The sequence below is a fragment of the Chelonoidis abingdonii genome, chromosome 4, assembly GCF_003597395.2.
Source record: "Chelonoidis abingdonii isolate Lonesome George chromosome 4, CheloAbing_2.0, whole genome shotgun sequence".
In the NCBI taxonomy this organism is placed as follows: Eukaryota; Metazoa; Chordata; order Testudines; family Testudinidae; genus Chelonoidis; species Chelonoidis abingdonii.
The window spans coordinates 103,913,490-103,939,123 of record NC_133772.1 but is presented as its reverse complement, the minus strand read 5'-3'; the positions used below and the strand labels follow the sequence as shown (position 1 = coordinate 103,939,123).

The following is a 25,634-nucleotide window of genomic DNA, read 5'->3' as shown; positions in this document are numbered from 1 at the left end:
AAACTAGAAAATAATACACGAATAGACAATGAAATGCCTTTTAAATAAATACATGAGAAAGTAATAAACCTGTTAAAGAAATAAGCTGACTATACATTATGAGTAGGCATTTAAACAGACCATTACTACTATATTGTTCCCTAAAGAGAAGCAATATTTTCTTTTAAATATACCTGTATAACCCTACCTCTAAATGCTCCATGTTTACAGAGTCTTGTAAACTTACAAATGTGTATCTTCTAGAAATTCATGATAAGACATGAGCTTTAAAGTCTTGTTCTATTCAACGTAAAATAATTACACAGAAGTATCATTAAAGATCTGATTAAAAGATGAATTTCTACAAACTCTCCCTAGTGTTTTTGATTGTTGCGAGTTCAGAGCTTTGTTTTGTTTCATTTCTAAAATCTCCTACCTGCCAAGATTTTGGGGTTACTAAAGGATCACACAGTTTCTATCTTTGGGTCCCTAAAAGAAGGGCTTTGTGAATTAATGTATATTGAAAAAATGTAAGACATCACTGCAAAAAGTTGCTTTGAACTGCCTATGTCTTGCCATATGACTTTGTCTGGACGGGTTTTTAAATTTCAGAATGTAGTTGTTATAAAAAAAACAAAAAACCAATATGTAGCGATCAGTATCTATTCACTTCTATTAATTTTTTAGAACATTATGAAGATCAAAAGCTTAAACTTACCCTGATAGAAGCAAGGTACCAAGCAAGAAGATGGTTAACTTGCAGGGATTTCCCTGCAGTGATGTCACACATTTAAACTATCTCCTTCAAGGGGTCCTTCCTTGAGGGATCTGAAAATGAACACATAATCCATTAATACTTTCAAAGTTATACAGGCATAAGAAAACCAACATTGGGATAAGGAACAAAACATTTTACTTTGTTCATCAGAAAGATTTACTTTAGTTTAAATCTACAAATACATGTAATTTCAGAGGCAAAATCCAAGTCAGAACTCCATCCTTAACTTATGCTGTTGTGCAAAAATCCTCACCACCACCATATACATCTAAGATAGAAATTTAGGCCAAGATTTTCTAAATCACTTGTGATTTTGAGAACCCAACTTGACACTGAGTCTTGATTTTTAGATGGTGGATGTGCCCAATCTTTTCTGAAGATCAGGTCCCTTAATGGCACCTCATTTTGGACATCCAAAAACTGATACAAATATAAATTCATCTTAGTGATTTTGGTTGTATGTCTGACTCCTTAATATTAAAATATAACACAGGTGAATTACATTTGTTTCCGCATATACATATCTTAAAAATACTTACAAGAAATATTTTTTTAAAATACAGTTATATATTACATTACAAGCTACTGGATAGGTTTGTAATTAGGAAGTTACAGTGGGTTACAACAATTGGAGCAGAAAAATAAAAGCATCACTATGGCGCAAGATGATAAATCCTCAGCTTTTGGATACAAGTTTTTTTATTTTAGCCCTCCCCAAAAATTGAGTTTATACCAAGGAATGCTGCAATAAAGTAATAAGAGAGGAAAGGGAGTTACACTTTTACGGTGCTGTCCTTTGAAAAAGGACATCAACAAAGGTTCATTTTTTCCTATCTCTAGTAGTGGTTCAGTTCCTAATTAAATATTAGATTGGTTTTACTTTATTTTGGGGGCAGAGGAAGATGTACAATGAAACTTTGAGCCCTGGGAAACATTCACTAGGTTTTAGTGTTCAAGGCTGGGTATGAACTATACTGATGATGTGTACACCAGAGCCATTGAACCACCAGTATTCATTTCAATACTTTTAGACATCTCAAGATGTTCCGGGATGTTAGTTACCAAGAGTTACCCTTAGATGTTACTTGTGAGAGCCTTTGTAAAGTGAGTTGGTAGTCTCAGTCCATCGCCTAGTGGACAAGAGTGGACGCACCTCACTTCAAATCAACATCCATGCACATTAAACAAAGCTGTTTAGGAATGCTTGCACTGCCTCTGACCATATTTTACTCTTAAGTATCGAAGAATGTCAACTGAACACCTTTCATTAGCATTAATTTTAGTAAGAGTGACTATAACCAAACTGAATTTATAAAAAGGGATTGAAAAATGTGTAAATAACTTTCATAAATTATTTTAACGGGTTAAAAACCCACAAACACTAAACCAAGGAAGAAAACACTGAGGCTACATGTCGGGAAATAAGTTCAATACAGGAATAACTAACAAAAATAAATATGGGAACAAACTACCAAGAGAGGTGGCTTGAGCACTAACATTGCAGGTATTTCAAGATCAGAGAAGAAATTAGTTTGAATGGAACAGCAAGTAATAATGCGAAACAGATGGAGGATGAGACTGGGTGATCCAAATTTTCATTTGTTTTTCTTTATTATATGAATTCTAAATATATCACACTACATTTTTAAAGAGCAATCCTCTATCTTTAATCCTTACTCCAAAGCTATAAAGAAACTGCTATTCTCATTTTACAAACTGGACGGACAGAAAAATTACATGCTTTGCCCAAAGTGGAACCAAAATATATATATGTATACACAATGGCAAAACTTGGGTTAAAAGCAGATGTTCCAAGTTCTCAGTCCCTTTAGGAAGGAGAGAGAGCTCAGTGGTTTGAGCATTGGCCTGCTAAACCTAGAGTTGAGAGCTCAATCCTTAAGAGAGCCATTTAGGGATCTGGGGCAAAAATCTGTCTGGGGATTGATCCTGCCTTAAGCAGGGGGTTGGACTAGATCTCCTGAGGTCACTTCCAACCCTGATATTCTATGATTCAATCCACTAGATTTTCCATTTTATCTCTGACTGACTAATATTACATTCAGCTTGAAAATCCTCCTAATTCTCTTAAGATTTAACATAATCTAAAAATTATTTCCACTTTTAAAAACAAAACACCCCACAGAGCTCTCAGGATGGGATCTTGTATTCTAATTGTTCCAAAAGTAACTATATTTTGACTATTAGTAATTTCACATGATACTCACCAACTACTTTTACCATTTGCTATTTTGAAATTTCTCTCTAAAATCCTAGGAAGCATTTTTATGACTATTACATTACTGTATTCAGATAAAAAGTTAACTACAAGTGGGTATTAAAATCAGGAAGCACCCACAACATGTGTTGTCTTGAAATCTCAAACAACTGTTTTATGAAGACACACATGTTGGCAAATAGGAATGATTCAAATTACCATCATTATTCAAGTCTGAACTTTTTTCTCTAGATTAGGCTATTAGTCTTCTACAGAAGATTTTCAAATATCTGAAAGACAACTGTTAAATTTAGATATAATACCATTATTTAAACAGAAGCAAAAAGTAAAACTGTAACAAAATCATACTAGGCCTGATCTTGTAGTCATTATGCAGGAGCAACTCCCACTAAAGATATTCATGCTGTTCAACAAAACTTTCTCAGTACAAAGACTGCAGGATCAGGCCCTCCATTTACAGATAACATTATAGTTACTCAAAGACCACAACAGTGTTGCTGGAAGGAAGATTACCATGGGGAATTATGGGGAATTCAAGACAGAACCTGCAAGATAATGGGATAAAGGAAGTGATGAAGACTTAAAAAAAGAAAAGTCATAAATTAGAGGAAGAAACTGTGAAACTGAACTAAAACCTGTTTGGCATGTGGAAGAAAAGATGATAAAACCAGTCACTAAAAGGATAGAGAAAACAGTGGAGCAGAACTCAGCAACCCATATGTGTTGTGCCATGTAAATCAAGTGTCTTTTTTAAGGAGGAATTGTGATATATGGCTTAGGCCACAGTACTAAAAGTCAAGATCTAGTTCTATTTCTAGTTCTGCCACTGACTTGTATGGCCTTGGGCAAATCACACATCTTTGTCTCTGTTTCCCTCTCTACAAATGTGAGTAAGCATTATTTTCATTTTACAAAGTGCTTAGAGATCTATGCATAAAAAGCACTCTCCAAGTAGCAAATATTATTAACTATTATAAAGAGATACTCTGATACTTTAGGCCAAGTTGTACCTTTGAAAACATTTTGCAGTGCCTGGGATTTCTAAAAGTGTATTATCAGTAACAAATATCATCTTCCAGCGCTAAAATAATTGCTCACCGCAGTAGTGGTATCAAATTATCTGGGATATAACACAATGTTTTTTCTAGTAACTGCTCATTTACAGTAGAACATCTCTGTGCACAGTGACTAAATTTTGAAGTCACAAATTACTCATTCACTCCAGACATTCACTTAGACACAACTTTTATTCCTTCAATAAACGTAAATTCACATATAGAATCAACTCTGGAGGCTGCTTTATAGAAAATTTTAAAAATATTCCATATATTAGTCTATTAAAAAATAATAAATGTTTTAAAACTATATGTAAGGCATCCTCCAGGAGTGACACTATATTTACTTTTAGTTTTACCTCAATTTACCCTTAGTTAAGAAAGTACCTTTGGGGGTTTGATAAGATTGCCAGCATCCTTTAATACCTTTATTAAATGGAATGGAATTATTTTTAGTAGCATTATTCTTTAATAAAGATGCTCAGAAAACTTGATTAATATGGTTATGTAAACATCAGAGAAATTTTCCGTGAAAATAAGAACTAAGGGACAAAGAAAACTTTTTATCTTTAACCTCAAAGAACTAACTCTGTTTATATCTGTGTTAACAATAGGATTTTAAAGACAATTTGTTCTGAGCATAAAATATTTAATTGGACTATGTTACCCATGATGCACCTTAGCAAAAATAAAACCTCCTACCACCAAAATAAGAAATTTGGCTGTAAGTCTTTCATTTTATTGAGTTGTTCACAATTGCACCATTAAACCTATTTACATTCCAATCAAGCTTATAAAAGATATGTTTTAGTAATTTGTATATTCAGCATTTAAAATGTTATTTTCCCAGATTAAAGGCAACAAGCTAGTGATAATGTAACAAACTCTTAAAGTAAAGTAATGTTCTCACACTGTATGGTCTCTAAAAATATCACCACTATATTAACTGCACATTTACTACAGTATAGTAAAATTAGTATATTTAAGTTGTAGCATATTACCATAAACAAAAAACAATAGTCACAAGGAAAAAAAAATAAGCCCCCCATGTCAAAAATGTACGTGGATCCCCATTTATAAACCTGCCAGTTTTAAATATGCACTGTTAATTCTTTTTTTTTTTTTAAAGCATAATTCTGGGAGTACAGTAACTGTTGTCACAGCTGAAAACAGTTTTCATACCACAGAACCTTATAAGGTAGGACACAGTGACATCAACACAATAGAAAAATACCACCTATTAACTCCTCATTCATATATGAAATGGGTATACCAGTATCAGTGCTGTAATTCATTTCAATAGTAGTGAAAGCCTTCCAAAGACACACAGTTAAAATGGACGTGCGATTGATCAGCAAATGCAGTGATCCATTTCAGTTTTATTCTGCAGTACACACTTTTAAAAAAAATTCTGTCAATCTCTACTACCTAAGCAAAAAAAAATTAATCATCTGTGTGAATCTCAATTTAAGAATACACACACACCTCTACACTATTTTGTTTTAGATTTAAAATGTTTGACTCCCACTTACTAGGCAAATCCTCAGCACTGAAGCTACCAAAAGCCTCATATACAGAGGGGGCAAAAAAGGGGGATGGCTTCCCATTTTCTCTGCTATTGATCTTAAATTTTTAAAACAGATCCACTGTTTCACCCTCCCTATATCATGCATCTGCAACACCATATTGTTATTTCTATATGTATTCCTAGAGCATTCCTTGGGTGGAGAAAGTCTAAAGGTTACACCGGTTGAAAGGATATAAAATGCTGTAAATTGCAACATCTCATCCTGGATCCCCTATTTCAAAACCCACCTGGTGGAAAAATAGAAACGCACACAGATCATTAAGGGAGCAAAGTTTGCTGAGATTTAATTTCAAGAAATTTTTGAGGCGTAGGGGAAGGGGGCTAGGGTGGGAGAACTGAGAACAGTTGAAATCCATTAGAGAAGGGAAGAGGAGAGAAAGGAAGAATTAGGAGAAAGGCGAGAGGACTAGGAAAGCTCCCCCCACAACCGTGACCAGCTGGCAGCCTCGTACGCCAAGCTCAGACCCTCCCATTGCTCAGGCCTTGCCCTTCACCTGTCTGGGACCAGGCAGCACACTCCTCTCTCGCCCCCACCCCCCCGCGCGTAGGTGCCGGGCGGTGCTGGGGCAGCCGGCTCCCCGGTTCCGCCGCTCCGGGCGGGCAGCAGTCCCAGCCCTCCCAACTGGTTACACCCAGCGACAGCGGCAGCAGCTCCCCCTTCTCCGCCGGCCGGCCCCGGCCCCGGCCGCCCAGGGTGGGGAGCCGGGTGAGATCCCAGGGGAAAGGATTCTTTCCCCTACCTCGCGCGGTCGGGGTCGGGATCCGGCTCCTCCGCGGCGCGGGGGTAGCAGCATTCCCGGGACGGTCTCTCCTCGCCAGCGGCTTCTCCTCTCCGCCGGGCTTCCCAGACTCGCCGGCCCTCCGCGCTCTTGGCCGCCGCAGCCCCGTCCCGCCTCCCCGGCGCTCTCAGCTCAGTAATGGCGGCCGCTGAGCCTCCCCGGCTCTCGCTTAGCTGACGGAGTCTGTCTCTCCCCCTAACTTTACCTCAGCAGCTTCCCTCCCGCCGCCGCGCGACTCCGCGCTCCCGAGGCCTGGCCGGCTGCGCGTGCGCGGGAAGAACCTCTGCTGCTCCCGCGACTTCGCTGGGAAGCTGGGCGGACGCGCGGCTTCCCACACTCCCAGTGCGCGTATCCGTACAGGCGCGAGCTAACGAGGCTGATTTATTCCCTCTTGGCTAAATGGCTAGTCCAAGGAACTGGCAGAGGGTGAGACTCCGGTTCTAATCCCACCTCAGGCAGTGATTAAGGGCTACGTGTGCGGCCCTGGACAAGAGACACTTAAGCCAAGCGTTTTGAAAGCAGCTGTCCAAAACATTGGGCAGATGAAGATGGCCTTTGAAAACAGGGGGAATGTAACCTTTGCACACTCCTACTCCACTCTATAAAGTGGGGCAGTGATGCTTGCCTACCTAATAACATAGTTTGGGAAATTTAATTCCCAAAGGAAAAAAAGCAAGAATTAAAAGTGTGAGGGCACAACAATCAATATTACAGCCTATGAAATTTGCTTAACACTTCCCATTCTGAGACTGTTTTCGAGTACTTATAACTTTGCCAAACTATAACTGTTTGGGCTGAGAATTCCAGCTAACACCCACTGCTCCTCAAAGTCACCTAAGGAGTCAGTGGACACACTGCCAAGAGGAACTGTGCCCAGAGGCATGATCGGACAAGGACAGAAAAGGACCCACCAATGTAGAACAGTTGTAAAACATTCTCCTCCCTGCCCTGTTCTCCGCTTTCCTTCTCCTGCTGTGATGGATGGCTGTCTTAGCCAGCACCAGAAGCAGGTTGACAAGGAAGTCTTGCAACTTTCTGAAGCCACAGATGGGGTGTAAATGAATTAGGAGATGTGGTGCTGGGGCAGCCGGCTCCCCGGTTCTGCCATTCCAGGCGGGCAGCAGTCTCAGTCCTCCCAACATTCAGTAGGAGGTTCTGGAGGAGCTGGAAGAAGGGATGCAACCTGACGCATTCTGTGTAGATGTGCACCAGGTACACAAAAGGGACAGTTGTGGTTCATAAACACAAACTCCTCCAACACCAGGTACACAGCTGTGCTCAGGGTTATATGAAGGAACTGTCAACCATAAGCAATGCATGGGGATTCGGGGGGGGCATGCAGGCTCAAGTACACCTTGCGCCCCCGCCCCCCCGATTTCTGCTTGGCCTGCCAGAAGGAGGGAGAAGGGGTCTATCCTTGTCTCACTGCACCTGCCCTCTGTCACACTCAGCCCCGTCACTGGCAACCGGGCTTGGTTGAGGACCAGTCACTTCTCACATCCACTGCTCCTGGTTGCTAGTCTGTGCAGCCCAGTGGCTGCCTGCAAGAGCTAGCATAGGAAGACACATTTCCAGATCCCTCAACCTCTGTCCCTGGCAGCCAGGTCTGGGCAGTGGGCAACCCACTGCCACTGCCGTTTGGTTGTAGGCAACCATTGTGCTGCACAGAGCAGTGACCCATAGCAGCCAGCTTCAGATGGCATGAGAAGCGGCTCCCTCCTGGGCCCGGCTGCCAGGGAGAATGGTCAAATGTGCCAGGGAGCAGTGGGATAAGGACAGAGCCCCCCTTTCCCCTGCAGGTAATTCTGGTGGGGCAGCGAAAGCATGGCAGGCCTGGACTGGGAGCACAGTAGGGGGGTCACTGGGCAGAGGAGATATGGGGTGATTACATGTCCCCTTTAGATTGTGCCCCCCTAGCATCAGGAGGCATAAATTGTCTATGCCATCAACTAATATCCCTGGCGGGCTGTGGGACCAGAATGGAGTGCAGACTGCCCCACCAGGGCTCCTCTCCCTCCTTCATTGGCAACAAGTCCCACCTCTCGGTGTCGGGGCAAGACACAAAGGCAAGGAAGTGGATGGTGTGAAGCACAAGTAATACAGATGTTTCCTGGGTGCAGTTCAGAGGCAAACCAGCTGAATATTGTGCATTCAGCTCAGGTTGCATGTTGGGGTCAGCCAGGGAGGCTCACAGGACAGGGGCCCATTGATGGGTTCTGGACAGAGAGGGTAGACAGCCTCATGCACTGGTTAAACACAATGGGGTCCTCTCAGACCCTCCAATTATAGTCCTGGAGGTCTCAATCTGATGGTACCAGCCAGGACCAACCTGCAGTGCACCAAGGGAGATTCCACCACCTGCACACATAGATGGGGGTTGTGTAGCAGGGGTTCTGAGAGGAGACCTGCCGCTAGGTTGCTGCCACTTTCCTGGTTGCAGAGACTAGCTTCCAGGTCCAGGCGAATGAGACTGGCAGCTCAGAGAGGTCTTAGGGGACATCTCTCGGGTGGAGCCAAAAGAGCTGCCAGTCATACTGGAGCCCTCAAGAGGCGGTGGAGGAAAGTATGCACCAGTGTGCTCCATGCTATACTACCTGCACTGTAAAGCAGACTCTGCAGGACCTGGAGATGGAAGGCAGGGACCTGGCTGCAGTTGCAGACCAAGCACATCCTCTCTACCCTAGGGGGAGGCTCAGCACACCCGCAAAGACCCAGTGAAGCCTTGGCCAGAAAAACTCCAGAATTTTCTTCTAGGGCTCCCAGGGGCAGGTTCAATGTAGTAAACCAGTTCCAGAGCATGGACAGCATCTGGTTGAGCACCAGGCCCTACTCCAAAAGAGAAAGGCACTGGAGCAGCCCTGTCCATCTCTGCAACTGGTGACCAACCTGGCCTTGTTATTGACCCAATTCTCCAGGGAAAAGGAATCAGTGGCAGAAAGGTAGATGCCCAGATAGAGTAGCAGATCTGTACCCCACCAGATGGCACAGAGAGCAGATTGGAGGGTGCCCACCTGCCACATATTACTCAGAGAGGTGGGAGGGGGTGAAGCAGAAGGGGTTAAGCTTGGGAGGGAACAGAAGAAGAGCCAGTCCCTTTAGATCCTGCAATGGAATCGAGAATTCCTGAGTCTCACCATACTTCTGCTGCCAGCAAACTTCTTTGAAACCCAGTAACAAAATGTATCATCCCCTTTTAATGCGGGTCTGCATAAAGAACCACCCTTCTACTTCTGTCAATCACTCTATTAGCTCAAGCAGCAGAAGTGTATATGTGGGGTGTAAAGGTTCCAGCCCTGTTGATGATCCACATGGGTGTCCATACAATGTCAAAAATTAAATTTGTTTGGGTTTTTTCAATTTGCTTTTTAAAAATCATAGGAATTAACAAAAATAAAAACCACCAAAAATTAAGCCTGCAAAATCAGGCATTCCCTAATTCTAGCATTTCTTAACTTTTGAGTCCTTAACTTGGCAGACTTAATAATGTTCTTTTGTGCATAATTATATATACATATTATAAAAATCTAGAAAGAAAACAGGAAATTAGATGGCTAGTTCAACAATCTTCTAATCCCTTCTAAAGACCACCTCTGAGATCTTGTCTACATGAGAAAGTTACACCAATTTAACATCATTGGTTTAGAAACCAATTTTGTAAACTGGTAAAAACTACTTGTGTGAACACTTTCAGTATAAGAATACCCATATCAATTTAGTTTAAATCAATTCCTCGCTGGTTTAAGTTAAATCAATATGATCCACTTTAAAACTGAAATAAAGTGTCCACACAAGAAGCCTGAACTAATTTAGGGTTTTTTAAACTCAGCACTACAACATCCTACTTTTCCAACTTTTGAATTTTTAATCTTAACCCTAAATTGCCTGACCTTCAAGTACTTGGGGCATTTTTTTGTCTGTTTTGTTTAAAGTATACAACTTAGAGCATAGTAATTATATTTTACATTACTGCATATCAAGTTACAGTTTAAATTCTATCTGAAAGTTTTTGCCTCATATCTTAAGAAAATTGTAATTTGTATCACTTTCTAAAAGCATTGAAATATTGATTACCTGAACATTTTAAAGTAATGAATTAAAAAAATGTTTTATCTCATATACTTGTGTATAAGACAACTCACATATGAACCGCCCATTTTGCCTGCAATCTGAATGTTAAAGTCATTCAAGGAGTAAAATTAACACACTCTGAGTAGGCTTATATTTTTATATAAACAATTGTACTAAATGGGACCAGGAAATATCAGGATAACTTGTCCAGCAAGCCCAAAGCTTAAGAGTATGAAGATGAGGCAGGCTGCCTGAATTAGGAGCATACAAAATCATCATTAGAAGCTGCACTCTTTCAGAACTTGAGTAGGATTGTCCCTTCCGCTTCAGGTCTTTGGGGAATCTCCTCACTCGTGGATGAAAGCAGAGTGAGTTAACTGCCTCTGCAGCACCATTTCCTTGTTCCCTCTCTTTCAGTCCCACCAACAATGCTCCACTAGAGAAAGGGGCAGAGATTGTAACGTCTCTTTGCAGGAGTGGGTAGAGTCGGGGGGAATGCTCATTCTTCCTCTTCTGACTTCATGCTATCTCAAATAGGTTATTAAGAGAAAGCAGAAAACCTACAAGGAATGGAAGATGTGAACGATCTGCAAAGAAAGCTACCTCTTGGAATCAAAAGGTGTACGGGAAAAGTGAGAACTGCCAAAAGCCAAGTAGAGCTAGACCTTGTAAAAGGAATTAAAACCAATAGTAAAAAGTTCTATAGCCATAGAAATAAAAAGAAAAAAATGAAAGAAGTGGGACCACTAAACACTAACTCTGGGGAAGAGATTAAAGATAATCTTGGCATGGCCCAACTCCTAAATGAATATTTTGCCTCAGTTTTTAAATAAAGGTAATGAGCTAAGGAGTAGTAGAAGGGAGGCTAATGGGAAATGAGAACATGGAAGTAGAAATTACCTCATCTGAAGTGGAAGTCAAACTCAAACAGTTTAATGGGGCCAAATCAAGGGGCCTGGATAATCTCCATCCAAGAATATTAAAGGAACTGGCAGATGACATTACAAGCCCAATAGCAAGGACTTTTAATGAATCTGTAAACTTAGAGGTCACAGTCTATTACAGTGATGCTAAATATGTTGTTTATTGCTAATTATCCTTTGTGCCTTCTTTGCGACACAAATCCCCCTTGGAAACACCACAATACCTCAAGTACCTCACTCTTGGGTGCCTAGCATTCCATGAAAGCTCTGTAACTCATAGGCTAGTTCTATCTCTTGCTAAGGCAACATGACCTGAAGGGGAAGCAACAACTCATTGCCACCTCTCTCTCTCTCATGCACACACTGTTCCTTCACGGGCAGCAGGAGGAGAAGAGAAGGCAATTCATGTCTTTACCCATCCCCTCTCCCCCAACACTTCTGGAAGGTTAGAAATGCAGTCTTGCTTGGTGACTCACAAATCATAGACCAGACAAGCAACATAAACACTCCTTCCACTGGCATAATATTTTCTTAATTACCTTTACTTTTCTATCAGTGCTTTCTTTCAATAATGTAAGCATTTTGTTTCTTGGTTATAAAATACTGTATTATATAACACAAAATGCTTACAACATTGTTACTGATTGGTTTGATTAACTATTGTAGCATACTATGTAGTATTTTTGTAAGGGAAAACAAGTTAACCTGGAAGCACAAAGTATTTATACATTTGCATTTATATATTACAGAAATGTTATTTAAATTACTGATGGGAATCAGTTAGATATTTTTAATTACTTAATAGGCTCACCACAGCACATAGACTCACAACCAAGGATTTAACTGTAGTGGAAAGACAGAGGAATTCCCCACCCTCAAAAACCTATTGGTTTCCTACTTATAAAACATAAAATACCTTTCCAGTCCCAGGGCAGGTATTCCCCATATCCCCATTTTGCTTGCATATGGCTTGAATTATCATTTCTTAAATATGCTATTACATTCACCTGCATGTTTGAGGTATTTGCATGATTTGCCATTCCCAAAGGAATTTCATAACTAGTGTAAATCATTGCTCAGAAGCCAGGTTATGCAAAATCAAGCACACTTTTACTATGATGCGTCTTTCCTAAGAATTCTTGACATGTTGTATGTAAACAAAAAGTGCCATTTAATAAACCATTAGGTTACCATACTTCAATGTTTAGATTTGCAGGAATAAATTGTTTTGGAGAGAAATTAGTAGCTAAAGAGCAAGCAACAAATTAACTGAAAAGCAGTATTCTCACTTTCCAAGTGTTAGTATTTATCTGGTTTTTGTCCCTTTATACAGTCTGCTTACTATTGACCTAGTGTAGAGTAACTGGTTAGTGTCTGTTGTCATCCTTGATGCTGATCAAATGTACAAGTTCACTGAATTGGAAGAGAACCCTTTGCTTGTGGTTTTAAATGCCTTATTTGTGTGTGTGAAAATACTTGTAAAATAACTGTGGTGTTTTCTCAATCTTATTATTATATCAGAAATGAACTGTCCCATGTGATAAGAATTATTAAGCAAAGAGGACCAGTAAAATAACACAAGAAATGCTCTGTTATGTAAACATTGATGTGTGTGTCCATAAACAGTCATTGGATTAATTAAAAATTGCTTGGAGATTGTAGGCTTCTTGAATATATGATAATTTGTATATCCTTTACTGGCTTTTTGTGGAGTAGGGTTGATAGTTTGTAAAAAGCTGGAGTGTCAGTAAAAATTTTGAGTAGGTCAAACTATTTTTATATGGATTGTTCATATACTACAATATTTACAAATCTCTTCATTTTCATTAATGATTTCCATGACAAGATCCTTGTTTTAAGTGTAATCACTAAGTGATTTACTTTATCATCCCATTGCTTCACTCTGGTTTTGCCAACAGTGAGTGACAGAATCATCACTCTTTCCCTATCAGTATTCAGGAAATGCTCTATGTTTATTCAGCTAAAGCCCTTGCTTTAGGAGAAACTTTTGGCACAGCATTGCCTGGGGGGAGACTACTGACAGGGATTGTTGTGCCTCTGTTAGGTGAGTATAAATCCCTCCCTTCCCTAACTGTGTGTTCCCACATTTCAAAATAGTGAAGCATGTTGTCCCTTATACTCCCAGATAACTCTGTGGGCCAATGAGAAGAAACCATAGACCCATCTTTGCATGCACCATTAGGGAAATGTATTCTCCCCAGGGGTGTACAGAAGAAGCAGTTCTTGGGAGGTCCTTAGGATAGGAACTCCATATAACCTTGCTTTTCATGAGCATGCAATGGGAGGAAAGTTCCTTTCGGTATTCTCCTGGGCTGAAATAGTGGCTACAACCCCTGTATGCATCCTATGAACTGGCTGCTGGATCCATGTAACCCTGAATGCAGTTGTCCTGCCATCATCCTTTCCCTTATTCCCCCCACCCTAAATCCCCACCATTAATGGGCAATATGGAGCCCAGCTCCACTGCACACAGAAAATGTGGTGTCAAAATAGCCTAATGGTTAGAACACAAGACTGGAGGTTCACAGACCTTTATTCTAGTCCTACTTAGGTAGGTCACTTACACTCTCTGTCTCAGTTTCCCCTCTATAAAATGATATTATACTTATCTGCCTACCTAACTGGGTTGTTGAGAGGATTAATTATTTAAATTTGTAGAGCACTTTGAAGATTTAAAATGGTATGTAAATATTATGTATTTCTTATTATTGCTGGCCAGTGAGACCCAGAACTGTTCTGGTTTCACTACTCGGAGAGCTTTTCATAGCCTCTGCTACCATAGATGAATTTCATCATTCCTAAAGAAGGTTGCATACTTCCTTTTGTGTGAAAAGACAAGACAACATAGGGAGAATCCAAAGAACAAAATAAAATGCAGAAACCAAATTCTTCTAAAGAAAAGACTAATAAGTCTGAGAGATTAAATACATACCTAGGAGTTCAAAATAAAAAAAATAGAAGAAAATTTGAAAAACTACAATGCAAAACAATTACAAATATTGTCTGAAAAGCTAGACTCCCTCAAAGGTCATCTGCTCTTGCTTTAGAAATAGATTTTTTTAAAAATTGCACCATACCAGACACTTAAAACATCACCAGAGGTTCACTTCACATAATATCTGTTCTTCATTTTATTTGGCAAAATTAACCAAAGGTTTAGTGAGAGATCTTGCATGTTTTTGATTTAGAGATTTTACAGGGAAAGTTTAGCACTTTGCAATATGCCAATGGAAGCTAAACATTCATCGTGTTTTAAGCCCTCTACAAGAGGTAAATTTTCAATTGTGTGTGTAAGTAAGGAAAGAGTAGGCTAGCCAATTAGTTTACTATATAATAAACAATTTTAGCTTCAACTCCAAGGCCCTGACTCCTGTAATCCAGCATCAGAGAACTCTTGAGTACAGTACAATGGAATGCAATGCATCAGTGGTACTCTCCTACCCTACCACACACACGCTGCACCCCCTGTCGGAGGCTCAGGGTAGTCACTGCCTTAGCATCCTTCTCAGCCAACACACCCAATTGTTGTAGCCTGTACTGATTTGGATACCCATTCCCATAGACTTCTTAATAATTATGAATTATTTCAATACAGGTACCAGTCTGGTGCAGGAGATGGAGGAAGGATCTTTGTGAACAAACACGCTTTTTCTGTTGCCTGCATGCTTAGTGAAGAAATCAATGAGTGAAGCTTTGGCAGCTGCTGGTGAGAGATTACACTTATCACAGGTGAACAAGAAGAGGGCTGTGAGAGGCAGATACCAAAGAAGACTCCTGGGGACAGGAGTATGAAGGTGGTTTGCTGTTACCATTCCTCCCTCTTTGCTTTCAGACAACTCAAGCATTTCTGTTTAGTGGCACATTGCTCTTTTTGGGGAGGAAGGAGGGTTGGGGATAAGATGGTTCCTTTAGCTCTTTCTGTTAGATAATTGGATAGTACCAGTATATTGCAGCTTCTGATGCCTCAGGGACACAACAGTCTAGGAAATGGGTGGATTTTATTTGCCTAATGTTTTAAAGCTATAATTGAGGATTTCTCTGTATAAAATAAAAAGATGCTAAATATGCCTTAGGAGAGGTGGTAGAAAATATTTAGACCCCATTCAAGATGATTACAAACACTGTAAGGCTGCAATGCATGCAGATGATCTAACTAAGCATAGATACTTGAAATCCTCATTTGACTGTAGTATTGTTGGCAAATCCTAACCAAAACACCAAGATGATTTGGATGGCCAAATTATTGAACTATCAGATATTAGGCCCTTGGCTGTTACAACATATGTAATTACTACAATCATTATTTTCAAAAGTCTTTTTTATAGGGAAAGTACTTTCTTCCCCTCCCCGATAAGAATAGTTAGTTCAAATACTTTGGTATTTTAATATCATAAAAAGAACTATTGCCTCACAATTAAACCCATATGGTGCATTTTAACTTGAATTTATGGGGTTCATTTTACCATTTGAAAATAATACATTTTATACAGATTTCTAATATTAAAGCATTAATTGTAAGGATATCCCATGTCCTAAGAAATAAGAAAAATTGAAAACCTAATAAGAACAAAAAATACTTACCCACTAGCAGAAAAGAAGGTATGGCTACAACAGTCAGACACAAAATGACAACTCCAGGGCTGCTGCTGTTTGTCTCTCCCAAGTTTAAAGGGCAAGCTCTGAGAAAAGCATGCTAGAAGAGGTTAACTATTAAGAAAGGAATTGCATTTTTATGTTTGCAATGGATAGATGGAAAAAGTCTTGGGTTTCTAAAACATCTTTTTGATAGTATGCAAGTATAAAAAAACTAGATACTTTTTGGGCATCCACTTAGAGTTAACCTGTAATGTATCATAGTACTGTAATTCTGATGCATCATAAGACTACGTTCTAAAAGTAATTGCTTTGGAAAAGAGCAAACTGAGATCAAATAGGAAACATATATGTTATGATATTTGTTATATATACTAACTAGTATTTCCTGGTTAATTATTAAATAAACTTACATCCCGATCCTTACTTAGTCAAACCTCCCCTTGGAGTCAATGGTAGTATTAAAATGTTGGGTAGTGATCACACCAATCATTTGTTAAATCATATGTAAAGAGATAAGAGCAGTGCAGAACTGCCAACATATGCTCTGATCCTGGAAAGAGAGCTGTGTGCCCTACAGTTGCATGGAGCCCAGCTGATTTCAATGGGTCTTCCTGCAGCCCATGGGAGTCCATACCCATTGATCTCTTCACAGGATAAGGGCCATAGTATACTGGCATGCTTCAGCTGATCTGACAAAAAAATTTTATCTCTAGAATTCTGGGCTCTTGATGCCAAGGTGACTCAGCAGAAAAGTTTTGTATGCCTATGCTGATTCCTAGAACTTGCCAACTTCTTACTTTCTAAATCATAATTTTCAAACAAATATGGTCAGCTTTGCAAAAACAAACCTTAAAAAATGTTGTCAAAACACAAAAGTTATTTGCACATATATAATAAATAGAACATGTTTCAGAGTTTCTTTTGTTTTTTATCTTTGTAAATGGTTTAATGGGACTTTATATGGACATATTTGAAAGCAAACCTGCACATATTTAAGTCATTGGGAGATGGATCAGGCCCTAATATTGTTTAAGCAGTAAGTGCATTTTTATCATTAGCATTGCCATTCATGCCACTGCAGATATAGGATTTTGTCACTGCATTGTAAACCACTGTGATCACTGTGTTCAAGGTCTTTACATCTTGATATAAATAATTTTTCTACCATACACCCAAAAGCAAATTTGAAAAACACACCTATGTCTCAAGAAAAAAGGATAAAAGAAAAGTGTTTTGGGTCTGGGTTAATTCCTTCTGCATTTTTAACTCAAAGATTTATTCTTTGCAGTGAAATTTTCCTGCCAAATCTTAACAGGAAAAAAATGTAAAATATTTTTTGGCAGTCAAATACCTGTTTTTACCCAGGCAAGATTCACATTGACTTCAGTGGAAGCAGGAGCAGATGTTGAGCAAAGACAACAGAACTTGGTCCTTTCAGCCTACAGTGTAAATAATATCTGTAGGTATTTTTATTTAAAACAAGTAAATGTAACTATTAAATGTATACTTTACAAGTGTACTGTTTCTGCATGTATTTCCCCCCATTGAAAACTTATGCAGATCTTTAGCATATAAAAAGTGCAGAACAACTTGATTTTCATAATAGACTCTAATGGCTCTTAGATGAAAAAGGTCCATAAAAATTTCAAATATAAACCCTAACATCTCATGTCGCTTTCTTCTTTACCCAGTGTTATGAGTTCAGGACAATGAGCCTATTCTTGCAAACCTGTATGTACATGGGTATATTTTATAAATGTGAGTAGACCTATTGCAGCCAAGACTATTACTCACTTGAGTAGGGACTTGTTGTGTGAATGTGTTTTTTCAGAATCCGTTCAATAAGTACCCCTTAACATAGTAATTCTTGGCATAAATTATATGACTAGTTCTGCTTTGTCAGTTTTACAGACATATTCTTCTTTTGATGATTTTTTTGTTTCCTATTAATTCTTTCTCAGTGACTCCTGCAATGTCATTTTCTATTGCACATTGTCATATATGTAAGTCTGGCTGACAAAAATCATAGGATGACATCCTGGCCCCATTGGAGTCAATGGCAAAACTCCCACAGATGTCACTAGGGCCAGGATTTCTGCTAGAGAACAAAATGGCGGCAGAATGCCTTATATGCCATTCCACAGATGTTATAAAAGGAGATATTTCCCCTTTATTGCTGAGCAAAGAAAGATTACAAAACTTTCCAGGAGTCTTAATCAGGCCATTTGTCTGTAACAAAAAAGTTTATTTGTTCTATTATAAAAATGATGTTTTTTTACTAAACCAGGTAATAAATGCTTCCATAGCCCCTTATAACTTTTTTTTATTCTTGCCCACTCTATCCCTTTACACACACAGAAAAACACCTGCCATGGTGTGTGTGTGTACACACACACACACAGAGCAATGGTACAGCAAGTGGCTGAAAATATCAGCTAAAATTGTTTTGCTGCTAGACAGCTGTTCTCTTCCTTGAGTACCCGTCATGAATCTGCCAACTTCTGACTATGAATCTGTTTTGAATACTTGGAGGTGTGATACCCCCATATCTTTGGCCACTGAAATAATGCGAAGGAAGTGTTTGGTGAACAGTAAATATAAACATTAACTTTTCTGTTATCTTATAAATTCCTTATTTTCAATACCTCATCCATAACAGTGTTGACACAGGAACATAAGCTAGTCTTCGCAAGTGGAACAAGTATGCATGTACTATAAATCCTGTTTCATCAAACAACTTGACAAATTGATCACCAAATTATTTTGTAGTTAGGGGACTTTCCCTCTACTACAAAAGGCAAAATTAATCATATTCCAATAATTAAGGGACTTATGCAATATATCAAGCTTTGGATCTATTTTACATTATAATTTTCAAAATATTTGCTTTTTTGCCAAAGTAAACTAGAGTAACTGCTCTACATTAGACAATGCTTAGTGATGATGCAACATTATTATTATTTATTTTAGCAAATATACCATATAGCAATATTTATTTGGGTTTTTTTGTGGAATTCTGGACACTACAACTACAACCAAAATATGAGTACATTCCACAAATTCCTGTTTACAAACTATGTCTCTCCCATGTCTCTCCCCCGTGCAGCTTTTTAGCATTCCTGTGTGTCTTAAGGTCAAAATGGCCAGTTCAGTGCAAAGGTGAAGTTACACAGAAAGAGGTTGTCCAAGATCATAAAAATAAAGAACATTTATTCATTAATACAAATATTAAGAAGATATTTCAATATAGGTAAAGTATAATTTAGAACTATCCAATACTGAACGAATCAACATTTTATAGAAGTGACTGCATCTCAACAGACACATTAATATGACAGCTGACATGTGGCTTGAGCAAATCCTGTATTCATCCTGCAGCGGCAGCTCTGCTCAGCTCCCTGCTCCGGGCATTGCAACCTGGCACCTCTCCAGTTTGGCTCAGCTGTCCCTCCATCTTGAGGATGGGGACCAGCCAGGCTCAACTGGAGTGAGTGGCACTGCAGCCCCATGCACTGGGTCACAACACCACTCACACAAATTTGTTCCAGCTGGCCCCCAGGTCAGGGAAGCCAGGTCAAAGCCAAGCAGCACAACACCCTGGAATCTGCAATGCCCAGAGTGGAGAGCTGAGCCCAGCTAGCCCCTCAGGACAGGAGCCACAGGAGCCAGTGCTTATGGTACACACTGTATATTTATTTAATACTTTTTATGTTAATGTGTATACATCATGGGTGAAAAATATTTAATAAGCCAAATGTTTTTTGCACTAGAACTATTTACTGGATTGCAACAGGCCTTCAAGGTTTTCAAATGAATCCTGAGCCCCAAACAGTTGAGATCCACTGCTTTAAGGAGTAGTATCAGTAAGGACATCATATGGGAAATATGGCACAGCAAGTTGGTAATTCTTCACAAACACATTCTGTATTGAGTTCAAATCCTATCCTCAGTTAAGTCAATGGGAGTTGTGCCATTAACTTCACTGAGACTAGAATTTGGCCCATCATGCATATGTATCATTCATTAATATGAATTGGGTATAAGTACTGAAGGCCAAATGATCCCTAACAGGGCTGATGTAGGCATATGTCAGGTGTGTGGCCTGTTTTGCGGGTACCTACTGTGCATCCCTTCCCAGATATAAATATGGTTCCCCCATTAAATTTGGATTCTCAGCTCTTTATGGCCAAACAATGAAAAGTACACTCCCCTACCAGCTGTCCACAGCTCTGTTGCCTGAGGACAAGCCAGCTGATCTCCTGCCATTTGCCAGATCCTACTTTCCAACCCTTATACATTGCATGAGTTAGTGTAATCTGTCTGAGGCTTATGAATTTTCCTTTACATAGGGTGTTGCAGGGGTTAGTGTAGCTGTTGGTTAGAGCACAGGAGTGTGAACTAAGAGTTCTATTTCTAGCTTTGCCACTACAGTGGGACAAGTCCCTTAACGTTTATGCCTCAGTTTCCCACTTTGTACAATGTGTCTAAAAGTACTTCTTTACTTTACAAGGATGTTGTGAGGCTTAATTAATTCATCTGTAAAATGCTTTGAGTTCATTAGGCAAGTGCAAAGTATTATTTTCATTATTCAAAACTGTGCTTAACTTTCTGTTCATAAATTCAATGCACCTATTCATGTATGTATGTAAAGTTAAGTGGGTACAGGATCACACCCTAAGGCAGCTTCTGCCTACAGAATAAATAAGTAGATATAACACCAATAGAAGCATAGGCCATGAACATGTCTTCATTTGTTGGTGTTTTCCTTGTCCTAGATCCGATATTTATCTTTCAGGTGCCTAAACTCTGCCTAGAGATTCAGGGCTAGATCCACCAGGGGATTTAGGCACCTAACTGCCATTTTAAATCACCTAAATCCAAAATTTAGATCCTCAGAACCTTCACTTAGCTGTTGTATGACCCTGCAAGCACCTAGGTTTCCAGTGGCAGAGTTCCCTATGCACCTACATTTCTGCCACTAGGCATGTGCAAAACTGTGTCAGTCCTGCCACCTTGCTCCTGTCAAGATCCTCAAACTAGGCATTTCACCACTTATCTGATTCATGCTTATAGTATGCTTAACAGATCAGGCCCACCCACCACAAAACACAGCAGGAGGTGGTAGAGTCCCATTCCCCACATATGTAAAAGCTCAGGGGGTATAGCACTCCCTCCAGGTGTTGGAGACCCAGGTTCAAATCCTCTCTCTCTAGCTGATGTGGAGCAGAACCTTGAAGCCACATCTTCCCCTCCAAGATGAATGCACTAACCCTAGGGCTCTGAGGTTATTTGGACACTTACTGTAGCACAGTGAGTATTTCAGTATTTTATACAAAAATAAACAGCTTCAACAGGAAAGACTGAAGTATGTCTACACAGCTTGCTGCTGTGGGACTCAGAGCCCAATCTGACAGACTTGGGCTCACGTGGTTCATGCTATGGCAATAAAAACAGCTGTGTAGACATTGCAGTTGAGGCTGGAGCATAGGGGCTGAAGCCCACCTACCTCCCTATACTTCAGTGCTCGAGCACCTAGGGTGACCAGATGTCCTGATTTTATAGGGACATAGGGATCTGTCCCCGAATATTTTTGGTCTGTTTCTTATATAGGTTCCTAATGTACCCCCCCTCCATCCAATTTTTCACATTTGTGTTCTGGGTCACCTCCCCCTACGAACAATCTAAACAAACTATTTTCAAGTTGCCATGAGCACAAGCCTTGTGATTTGGAGTTCTGTTGACCTATGGGTCTGAGGCCAGGTCTACACTGCGAACTTTAATCGGTTTAATGGCCAGATATACCGATTTAAACGTGTATCGCGTGCACATGACGTCGTCATTAATATCGATTTTAGCGCCTCCTTAAATCGATTTCGGAAGTCCTCCAAACGAGAGGTAGTAGCGCTAAAATCGATAGTGATCACTTGGATTCGGGATTCGTGTGTTAGGAAATCGCCGTTATTGGCTCCGGGCGGCATGCCCAGAGTGCTGCAGGGACCGCTCGTGGACAGCAGTCTGAACTCGGATGGCAGCGGGGCAGGTAAACAGGAAAAAGCCCGCGAACTTTTTGAATTGCATTTTCCTGCTTGCCCAGCGTGGAGCTCTGAGCTATCAGCACGGCTGGCGATGCAGTCTCAAAATCAAAAAGAGCTTCAGCATGGTACCCGTACGGGAGATCTAGTGTCTGATCGCTGTATGGGGAGAACAAATCTGTTGTATCCAGCTCCGTCTACAGAACACGAAACGCAAAGCGTGTTGAATAAAAAAACTGCAGGGATACACAGCGCTGCGTGACAAGCGTAATGGGAAGCCAGAGACTCGGACGCTCATGAAGGAGGGAGTGGGGTACTGAAAGGACTCCAGCGTATCCACAGTCCACAGCCGTCTATGAAAACATATTTGCATTTTGCAGAGCTCCCAATGTCTGTAGGGGTCAAACACAGTGTCTGGCGTGTTCAGGGAACAGCTCCTCAGTTTATTTCCCCCCTCCACAACGTGAAAAAAAGGGTAAAGAATCATTCCTTTGACTACTTTTATTGTCAACCCTATGTGTACTGAATGCTGCTGGTAGACGGACTCCGCTACAGCACTGAAGAGCTAAGGTATCTGCCCTCCCTCTGGTGGTAGACAGTTCTGCAGACCTGCCCACATCCAGGAGAACCGCCTAACTGCTTAACATCGAGGCCCACATTGCTACGGCTAGCAGTAGATAGGACCAGAACGGCTAATAACAGCTTAATCATGAAACTTGGGGCTTCAAAATTTTTGCAAATTCACATTTGGATTGACGATCGCTTGGGCAATGAGATCAATTTCCTCCCTTATGGTATGCTTAACAAATAGGAGTCCATTCTGCCTGGCACTGTCATAGAAAAAAAACCCGGAGGCTGCTCCAAGTGCCTCCCCCGACATCATTTTTCTTCACTAACAAGTCTCTGTTTCTTATTCTGGTATTTCTTAATACTGTTCACAAACGGGGGAGGGGAAATGACACGGTAGCCCAGGAAGGTTGAGGGAGGAGGAGGCAAAGCAACGGAGTGCGCTTCTGTGCAGGGGCAACCCTGTGAATACTGACACGGCAGCATTTGTCTCTGATACAACGTGGATCTCTGTTACACTTGCCCTATTCAGGCATGGACAGTGCACCACTGACCGCTCTGTGGTCCGCAATCCGAACTCGGATGCGTAAAGTGCCGTAAACAGGGAAATACACCGATGGAGCTTTACAGTACATTTCTGCTTTCACGTGTCCAGCTCTGATCACCACGGGTGGCGATGCAGTTCAAATGCAAAAAGTATCTCCTGCAGTTGAACCTTACGGGAGGATAGCAGATGTTATCGCTGTATGCTGGTGATGAAAAACAATATCTTCTATTCAGTATCAGAGCTCCGTTTAAAGAACAGGAATGCCAAAGCCTTTGAAAAATAAACTTACAGGATACACAGTGGTTGCGTGAACAACAGTAACGGGAAGCCAGACACTCACGGATGGTCAGAGGGAGGGAGGGGGTAATGAGGACTTACAGCTACCAGTCTCCACAGCGGTCCTCTGAAACAAATATTGCATTTTTGGCTGCGCGCCAATGTCTGCAGCGTAATACACGGTGTGTTTGCGTGGTTCACGAACAGCTGTCAGTTTTGTTTCCCCCCCTCCAGCATCGGTAAAAAAAAGTGAAATAAAATAATTCCTTGAAGTACTGTAAATGTACCACCTTGTATGGAATGCTGCTGGCAGACGCGTTGCTGCTGCGGTGAAGGCGATGCTCCTCTACCCTCCCAGGTGGCTGCCCGTGATTGTCTGGTGGGGCCGGTTGCTCGGGGTGAAAATGGGAATGACTTCCCTTTTTCTGACAGTGAATGGTACAGAACGCCTGGTTTGCTTCATCTTATCACCTGGGGGCTGAGCTTCATCAAGACCCCTTCTCTCTGCGTAAAGAAAAGATTCTGAACTGCATGGCTGTCATAGCCCATGGTGGCTCCTCCCCCTCATCTGATCTCAGTAACTACCTGTATTTTATTCATGCATTCTTCAAATAACATCATGCCAACAATGGTGGGGGGGCACTGCTGTGGTAGCCCAGAGTAGGTGGGAAGCAACAGATTGCGTTACTTGAGCGGCTCCACTCTTGTGAATACTGATGCGAGAGCTGCGCTGTGCTACACTGATTTAATACACTGTATCTATTCTGTCTGGACTGACTCTATTTTTATTTAACCGTAAAGGCAGGGGAACCGTCCCAAAAGTGAGTTATCCCCATTTTCCTTTCAAAAATTACACAGGGTTATATTATCCGTTCTGTCCCATTACTGGTGAGTGTAACAAGAGGGGAGATAGTACAGTTTCTACTGTTTCAGTAGTACTGTACATCTACCACCGGAAAGGTAGCAGATTTTCAACGTAGCAATAATCACACCTCAGATTCACTTCATTGGTTTGATACTGCCCACTGTGCAAAGATATGCCTTCCTCATGCGTGCAGATTCGCCTCTGTCAGTAGCATTCAGTAAAAAAGAGGGTGACATTGTAAGTACTTCAAGGATTGCTTATTTAACTTCCATTTCTCGTGCTGGGGTAAGGGGAAGGAAACTGAATAGCTGTCCGTGAAACCATAAGACACCGTGTTGTAAGCTACGACACTGGGCGCTAAGCCAGAGATGCAAATGTTTAAGAGCTGCTGGGACTGTGGATAGAGGAGTCCTCAGCACCCCCGTTCTGTCTCCATGATCCACCGGCTGGATGCAAATGTTAATGGTCACGGGGGTTCTGGGTAAACGTTGTCAGTCATTCCGTTGCTCCGGGAAAACATCAGCAGACAGGTCCTTTCGCACATTTTTCTTCCTGGATTGCCTTGCAGAAACAATAGCACGGCAGCACTGAGAGGACCGCGCTTTTTTGTTTTTCCGTCACCATTTGTGTACTAGATGCCGTGGAGACAGAGGCGACACCGACGCATACACACCAGCATTCAATTGCTTTTGCAATGATAGCAGAGTGTTACCAGTCGTTCTGTACCGTCTACTGCCAGAGAAAACTGGCAATGACAGAACGGTTATTCCCTTCTCTAAACTGTCCACTGCATCTGAAGTGCCCTGGCTAAAATCAGCAGGGGGCGCAACGCAAAAGCAAACTTGGATTGACTCACTGGCACTGAGTCATCCTCCCTTAATGCTGTCTAAAAATAGAGTCAGTCCTGACTACAAGAAGAGTCAAAGCACAGAGAATCCTGTGGCAAACCTTACAGACTAACAGACGTCTGTTATTTTTTTTTGTCCTATAAGGTGCCACAGGATTCTCTGCTGCTTTTACAGATCAGCCTAACACGCTACTCCTCTGAATGGAAGAGTCAAGTGTATTAGAAAGAGCGGCAGCTCTCCATGGCTGTATAACAGGGGGTTCTCATGCAAGAACCGGCACTCATTGCTTCACTTCTCTCCCAACCCTCTGCAGCTACCGTGCAGGGCCCACCATTTCTTGTCATGCGTCGTGAGGAATACAGAATAAGAAACATAGACTATTTGTGACATAAACGGGGGGGGTCACTTGGAGGCAGGCAGTCGTGGCTATGACCAGTCCAGTGACAGGACATTACTGCAATATTTCAGAAACCAGA

General features: G+C 41.0%; 1 protein-coding gene and 1 pseudogene across 5 annotated transcripts in view; both read right to left on the bottom strand.

Annotated features, from left to right (window-relative positions):
- Positions 1–6,702, bottom strand: part of ARHGAP5 (Rho GTPase activating protein 5) — an 81,402-nt gene extending 74,700 nt beyond the window's left edge. For 2 of the 5 annotated variants that reach the window (XM_032791685.2, XM_032791688.2), the window contains exons 1-2: positions 6,377–6,671; positions 698–807 (exon numbers count right to left, since the gene is read on the bottom strand). The gene's annotated coding sequence lies outside the window, so the exon portion shown is untranslated. Of the gene's footprint in view, positions 1–697; positions 808–6,376 lie in introns of all 5 variants that reach the window. The other 3 variants (XM_032791686.2, XM_032791690.2, XM_032791687.2) reach the window with 3 other exon arrangements.
- Positions 6,703–24,360: 17,658 nt separating this feature from the next.
- On the bottom strand, positions 24,361–24,482 carry LOC142046844 (U4 spliceosomal RNA; annotated as a pseudogene).
- Between the last annotated feature and the right edge of the window lie 1,152 nt (positions 24,483–25,634).